The sequence below is a fragment of the Alnus glutinosa genome, chromosome 10 (genome assembly GCF_958979055.1).
Source record: "Alnus glutinosa chromosome 10, dhAlnGlut1.1, whole genome shotgun sequence".
Classification (NCBI taxonomy): Eukaryota; Viridiplantae; Streptophyta; class Magnoliopsida; order Fagales; family Betulaceae; genus Alnus; species Alnus glutinosa.
Window position 1 is genome coordinate 13,905,812 of NC_084895.1, and position 7,645 is coordinate 13,913,456.

A 7,645-nucleotide genomic window follows, 5' to 3' on the forward strand; every position below is an offset into this window, starting at 1 on the left:
CATTATTACTATAATTTAGTTAACTTAATAGTTCTGAGGCAACAATCAACTATAACTCAACAATTGAATTTAACAACAATATCCATTTATATATTTTCTCATAAATCAGCATCTCAATATCCTAGAATAATATCCAGTTCTAGAACATTACAAGCAATCAGGTGAAACATTATATATTAGTTATCAACAACCAAAATTGGGGAATAACTTCCAATTCCTAAGCTATCTCAATCAGATGATGGGAAACATGGTTAACACACATCCATAATCGGTCCAACAAGAAAAGTACCCTATAACACAACATCACATAACTCATAATATTCAACCATTTTCCATAAAACACCAAAACTTTGTTCTTTTACAAATATCAATTTTAACATTACATTTCTACCTGTGATTTACTACATAAAATCAATACTTAGTCTAAAACCAACATATAATAACTAAACCCTTTTATTAAGACTAAGCACAAACTTTAAAATAAACAACAGCATTTGAGTATCATCACAACTAACCAAAATATTATTTAATATCAATATTCATTAACAATAAGACACAAGCCCAACAATAAAATACCCATTTGGTCCAGATATCAAACTTTCTATAAATTACCCAACAACTTATTTACTCCAAACACAAGCCTCAAACCTCAAACCGGTTGCTACCTTAAACATAAAGGTAATAACCCATTTAATTAAATAGGGAATTTTTACTAAAAATCAGTTTGAACCAAACATGACGAGGCACAACAATTCATGCTTTAAAAATCAATGGCCAAAACATTACTCAAGGGAAACATTTCACAAACGGGTTAGCCAAATCCACAACTACATAATCAAAACCACCCCATGGCTAACACCAAAAACTCAACTAACAATACTTTAAACCATATTTCCCAAATCCAACTCAAAATACAGTATAGTCCTAACACAATATCATTCGGCCACTACACAATTCAAATAACCATTTCTGAAACTACCCATATTTCTGACCAACCCTTTTTAGAAACACAATCCCTTCCTAGACACACATATTCACAAAGCCAAAACAGGGGACACACCAACGGAAAGACCATCACACAACAACTAGTAAAACTAATCCATTCAAGTATGTCTAAACTAAATCACCCATAGCCAATTTTACACAACTGGCCAACCACCAAATTAGGGGAAGAACCACACTCCTCCGTTCAAAAAATCCCAAAATCCCGGACAAGCACTCACTATCGATTTCTATCCAACCGGCCAAAACACACATGCTTAATCGGATAGAACCCACAAATTCAAGATATCACAGCACCCACACACAGAAAACATCAAACACAGAATCACGGCTCAGCCGATCCATAACACAATCCAAACCCACATACACTCATATTCAATCGGTAAAATCCTCATAAACAATTTAAACTAAATTGTAGAATTACTGACATAGAGGATTTTTATAGAAAATCCACCGGGGAAAACAGTGAAAACAGCAACGGATTGGATCGCCGGAAAATCAGCCACTAGTCCACCGAAATTCGCACCTCTGGCCACCCACCGAAGAATCGGGTCTCTCGAGCTTGTCGGCGTTGATCCACTAGACCTATGGAGGATCGGCTCCTGATTTCTCTCCCTGCCTCACTGGATTTCGGTTCCGGTCACCGATGATGGAGGATCGGGTCTTCTTCGATTCTCTCCCGGGTCTCTCTCTCTCGCAAACTCTCATCTCCCTCAATCTCTGTCTCTCTCTCTCTCTCTCTCAGTCTCACTCTCATTCTCCTCTCTCTCGTCTCTGTTTCTCAGTCTCTCTCTATCTCTCAGACTCTCATCTCTCGATCTCTCTCTCAGTCGGACAGTGTTTAGGCGAGAAGTATATATATATTAAACAATAATATCATTTATTAATATTATTACATCAATTAGTCCACTAATTAATTCAATCTGTCTATTTATTAATCATGTAATATTATTAGAGTCTAATAATACTATTCTTTATTTATAAAATCATAATTTAAAAATAATAAGACTAAGGAATATTTATTTTCATGTTTATCAGGGATTATTTAACAGGGATTAAAATATCATGTTTAAAGCCACGTATTTTATTAACAGCTGGACGTGAATATTGTTTCCTACAATATTAAGCCGTTCGAGTCTTATGGATCAAACGTCAATTCTAGATTTATTTAGTTTACTCAGTCTTAAATTCTAATTTAAGACATTTTATTTTATTACTTAAAATCTGGAGTGCTACAGTGAAGGTTAAGCCCTTCATTGTTGAGACCAGGATTATAATGCTAGATGCGAAAGCTTGGGAAGCCCACTTCAACTGGGATTACTGCTGCAGTTCCGAATGCTAGGGAGTTGGGAGTTTCTCCTGTTGCCGATCGAGTTGCGATTCTGTAAGACCACAAAACTTTCGACAAATATTCTACCCAACTCCATATTCGCTTTAGAAGTTTTTTCTTCAATATCCTCAGCAAGGTTTTGTTTGTAACTTCCACTTATCTGTTGGATTGAGGATGATACACTGAGGAAAATAAATGGCGGATTTTGAGCTCAGAACACTAGTCTTCGAATGGTTTGCAGTCAAACTGCGTTCCATTACCAGTGACCAAGGCATATGGTATTCCAGACCAACACACAATCGCCTTTCAGAGAAAATTTTTAATTGCTCCGGTTGTGATAGTTGCCAAGGGCTCGACTTTTGCCCATTATAGGGCTGAGCATGGGGCAGGGGGAGTGCAGGGATGCCCCTTTTTTGACCCCACCCCGCAACCCTTTAAAATCCCCCTGCATCCATGTAGGGAGGTTGGGGATGGGGCGGGGATCCGCTGGTACTTTTGTTCATATGGTTATTGTACACAACTTATTTGATAGAGCAGTAGCTCAAGTTCTGCGTTTCATCATCGATTTCGGCATGATATGCTACATGTTTGTGTTGGGCATAGAAATGGATCCGTATGTATTCCTGAGAGCACCAACTCGGGAAGCTAAAGTAGCCTACGCCGGAGTTCTCTCCACCTTCATCATAGCTTGTTCCATATAGTCATTGTATATATACTTCATTTATTTTCTTCTTCTGGGTTTGTGGTTAATTATAAATTAAATAACTAAATTATTTTTTTATTTATTTAAACTTTTGAGATAATTGATAAATCATTATTTGACCTTAAAACCTAAAATAATACTGAGTTTTTAGTCAAGTAGGACCATCAAAAGTGAGCAAACAAGTGGATCTGGCCTCTGGGTTGGACGCATAAACACCCTAAAAGTTTCTGAGAAAGCAAGTAATTAAACCCAGAAAATCAAAAAAGAAAAGAGAGAAAGGAAAACAGAAGAAAAGGCAAGTTAGAATAAGGCATACCAAGTTCCTTCAAAGTCGAAGGAGGAAGGGCGTTTGATGAGTACAAATCCCAAGACATCTTCGTAGAACCTAAAAGACTTGCTCACAGACTTGCAAACAAATGAGACATGATTCAAAGATAGTAAAGGCATTGTTGTTGAAGATGAAACTGAACCTAAAGAAGACAACCTAGAAAGTAGGAAGTAGAAAATAAGATTGGAAAAAAATGGTGCGGCGTTGGCTTTAATTAGGGTTAGGTTAGGGTTTTTTCTTTTTCTTTTTCTTTTTCTTTTTCTTTTCCTTGTTGGGCGGGGCGGGTCCCCAGGGTTTTTTAAAACTCCAACCCGTAACCCGCCTCCCCCAGCACGGGTTGGACAAAATCCAACCCGTACCTGCATGAAAACCCTCCAAAACCGCTATATTTGGGGCGAAAGGTGTGGGTTGGGACGGGTTCGTGGGTTTTTGCTCACCCCTACTCATTTAGTGAAGTAGTCTACTGCGACTACTAGAAATTTGCAATTCCCTTTTCCCAGGGGCATGGGCTCTACAATGTCGATCTCCCACTGGGCAAACGGCCATGGTGAAGAGACTGAACTGAGTTCTATTGGAGGGTTTCCTTGAACCCTTGCAAACCTCTGGCATTTGTCACACCTTCCGACCATTTCCATTGAGTCTCAGTTCATCGTATGCCAATAATAGCCGGCTCGTACAACTTTGTGAGCTAACATCCGACCTTCAGAATGGCTACCACATACTCCTTCATGAATCTCCTTTAACACATATTCTGCTTCGGCTGTCGAGAGGCACTTCAGAAAGTGGGAGCATGTATCCTCAGTACCAAGCCGACTGCATCCTGATTTTTCGAGCTTCCTTCTTGTCTTCCGAGAGTTTTCCATTCTTCATGTACTTAACTACGGCTCTAGCCAACTTGGGGTTGCTGTAGGGTTCTTCAATCTACATTACCGGCTTAGGGTCGGCTACAGAAGAATGGTCCATGACTTTTACCTGTTGCTTTGAGGCTGCGATCTTTTCATCCGTAGCGGACCCTAGCCGGGCTAATGTATCGACTTGTTCGTTCTCGATCCTTGGGATTTGGGTGATCACCACTCGGTCGAAATGACCCTAAATACTATGAACTTTCGCCAAATATTTGATCATCTTTTCTCCCTTGGCTTCAGACCCACCTTGGACATGACCGACGACAACCTGTGAGTCACTCCAGATCTCTAGGTTTTTTGCTCCAAGGTGCTCTGCTAAGCTGAGGCCTGCTATTACCACTTCATACTCTGCCTCATTATTTGTTGTTGGGAAATTGAGCTTTAGTGCCACTGAGATTTCTTCTTTGTCAGGGGTTAGTAGGTCAACTCTTACACCGCTTCGGGATTTCATGGATGATCCATCAACATAGGCTATCCAGGTATTTCCTTCGGGAAGTTCTTTTCTTTCAGGAAGATTGCTGAATTCTGCAATGAAGTCTGTCAGGACTTGAGCCTTGATTGTGGTTCTTGGATGAAATTCTAAATCGAATTCTCTGAGTTCCACAGCCCAATTTACCAATCCACCCGAGAGGTCGGGTTTTTGCAATACCTTCTTCAAAGGGTACTTGGTGAGTACCCGTACAGCATGCACTTGGAAGTATGGCCTTAATTTTTGAGCCGAGGTGATAAGGGCAAAAGCATGTTTCTCAATCTGAGGGTTTCTCTCCTCGGCTCCATGCAGCACTCTGCTGGTGAAGTACACTAGCTTTTGTACTCTTGATTCTTCTCGGACTAAAGCCGAGCTGACAACCGATGGTGACACATTTAGGTATAAAATAGAGGATTTCTCGTTCCTCTGGCGAGCTCAGGAGTGGTGGATTGGCTAAATATTCCTTAAGCTAGTTGAAAGCTTCTTCACATTTGTCGTTCCAAACAAACGTCTTTCGAAGGATTTTGAAGAATGGTAAGCACTTGTCTGTTGACTGAGAGATGAAATGATTCAAGGCCGCAATTCTCCCGATCAATTACTGTAATTGCTTTGTTGTATAAAGAGCTTGCATTTCCAACACAGCTCGGACCTTTTCAGTGTTTGCTTCAATTCCTATGTCCGAGACCATGAACCCTAGGAACTTAGATGATACGCCAAAGGCACATTTTGCAAGATTTAACTTCATTTGGTAGCTCCTCAACGTGTTGAAGGTTTCTTCAAGGTCGGCTAAATGACCGACCGCTTTCCTGCTCTTCACCAACATGTCATCCACATACACTTCTACATTTCTTCTGATTTGATCTCAAAACATTTTTGTTGACTAGCCTTTAATAGGTTTCTCCGGCATTTTTTAACCCAAAAGGCATCATCTTGTAACAATACAGCCCTCAATCCGTGTTGAAGGATGTTCTTTCTTAGTCGATTTCGTTCATGTGGATTTGGTTGTAGCTTGAAAAGGCATCCATAAAGCTAAGGAGCTCATGTCCCGAGGTGGAATCTATCAGGATATCCATTCGGGGGAAAGGAAAACTATCCTTTGGGCATGCTTTGTTGAGGTCGGTGAAATCTACACACATTCTCCATTTTCCATTCGACTTCTTTACCAACACCACGATAGCTAACCACTTGGGATAGTCAACCTCTCGGATGAAATCGACTTGCAGTAGCTTCTCCACTTCCTCATATATGGCTTGGTTTCTTTCTGAAGCAAAATTTCTCCTCTTTTGCTTGACGGGTCGATGATTTGGATCAACATTCAACCTGTGCAAAATTATCGAGAGATCAATCCCTGGAATATCTTCATGGCACTAGGAAAATACATCCATATTACTTCGGAGGAATACCACCAAGGATTCTTTGATTTCAGAAGGTAATAGAGACCCGACCCTGACTTTTCTCTCTACACCTCTGACTTCAAATTCTTCTATTTCCTCGACTGGCTCCCCCGATTGTAGTTGCTACTGCTCACTCTTTTCCCCACGATTATCATGTGTGGGGATTTCCTTCATTGTGACATTGTAGCATTAGCGTGCTACACCTTGTTCTCCTTTTACTTCTCCGACCTCTCTCTCGGTCGAGAACTTGATCTTCAGATGCAAGGTGGAAGTGACTACCTTTAGGTCATTGAGGGTAGTCCTTCCAAGAATCGCATTGTAGGCGGAAAGCCTATCAACCAGCAAGAACTTGACCATAATGGTCTTTGTGGTCAGATGATCTCCGGCCGTAACAGGGAGTTTAATAGAACCAACTGGCTAAATTGGTTCTCCTACAAATCCGAGCAAGGGGCAAGTAGCTGGAACCACCTTCTCCAGGCTAATCTCCATGTTTTTAAATGCTGACCAATATAAAATATTGGCTAAGCTACCATTGTCCACCAAGATTCGGTGGTTCCTATGGTTGGCTACCTGTAGCGTGACCACCAATGCATTAGTATAAGGGAATAACACTCTCGCATAGTCATCATCCGAAAATTCCACCACCAAGGACTCCTTCCAGTTGGACTTGCGAGGTCTTTCTACCATCATGACCTCCCACTATTCTGTTGCCGAGTGTAGGCCTTCCTGTTTGCGCTCATTTCTCCTCCTACTTCGAAACCTCCGAATATGGTTTGGATTTCGGCAATGACCGGCTTGTTTTTGGGATTATGGTGCTGGGCATCTCTGCTCCCGCTTCTTTCTCTCCGAATCTCCTCTTGTCAAGGTTCCTCTCTTGTTTTGCCTCTCCGATCTTCTTGGCGCCTCGAAGGAGAATTATCTCGGTGCCTCCGAGGCGATTGATCTCGGTGCCTGGGCTCCTAAGTTTGATATTGCCAAGGCCCCTGAGCTTGCTCGAGCTGGCCCTAGTTATCAGCTATGAAACGGAGGAGTTTTCTGTTCTTGATGAATTTCTCAATCAAGATTCGGAGATTTTTGCACTCCTCGGTAAGGTGGCCTCGAGCGTCGTGAAACGAGCAGAATTTGTGTTTATTTTTCACTCTTACATACATATTCTGGATCGTGAAATGCACAAACTCAATTATAGGTTTCGCAAGTAATAATTCTCGGTAAGTACGAGGTCGATCCACAGAGAATGATCAAACACGAGAGAATAATTCTTATTATTATGCAGAAAAACAAATAGAAATTTTATCTTGGTTTCCACTAGAAAGTGGAGCAAAGGAATATAATTTAAATTAAAAAGTAAACTACGAAGCTAAAATAAATAAATAGGCTTGGGAAGAAACTATTGGAAAATACTAGGGTTTCAAGGATCTACCTAGCATCATTTTACGTATTCATGAGACATATAATGATAACTCAATTAGGTGGAATTTCAATTCTCCTTATCAGAAAATACAACAATAAAGCAC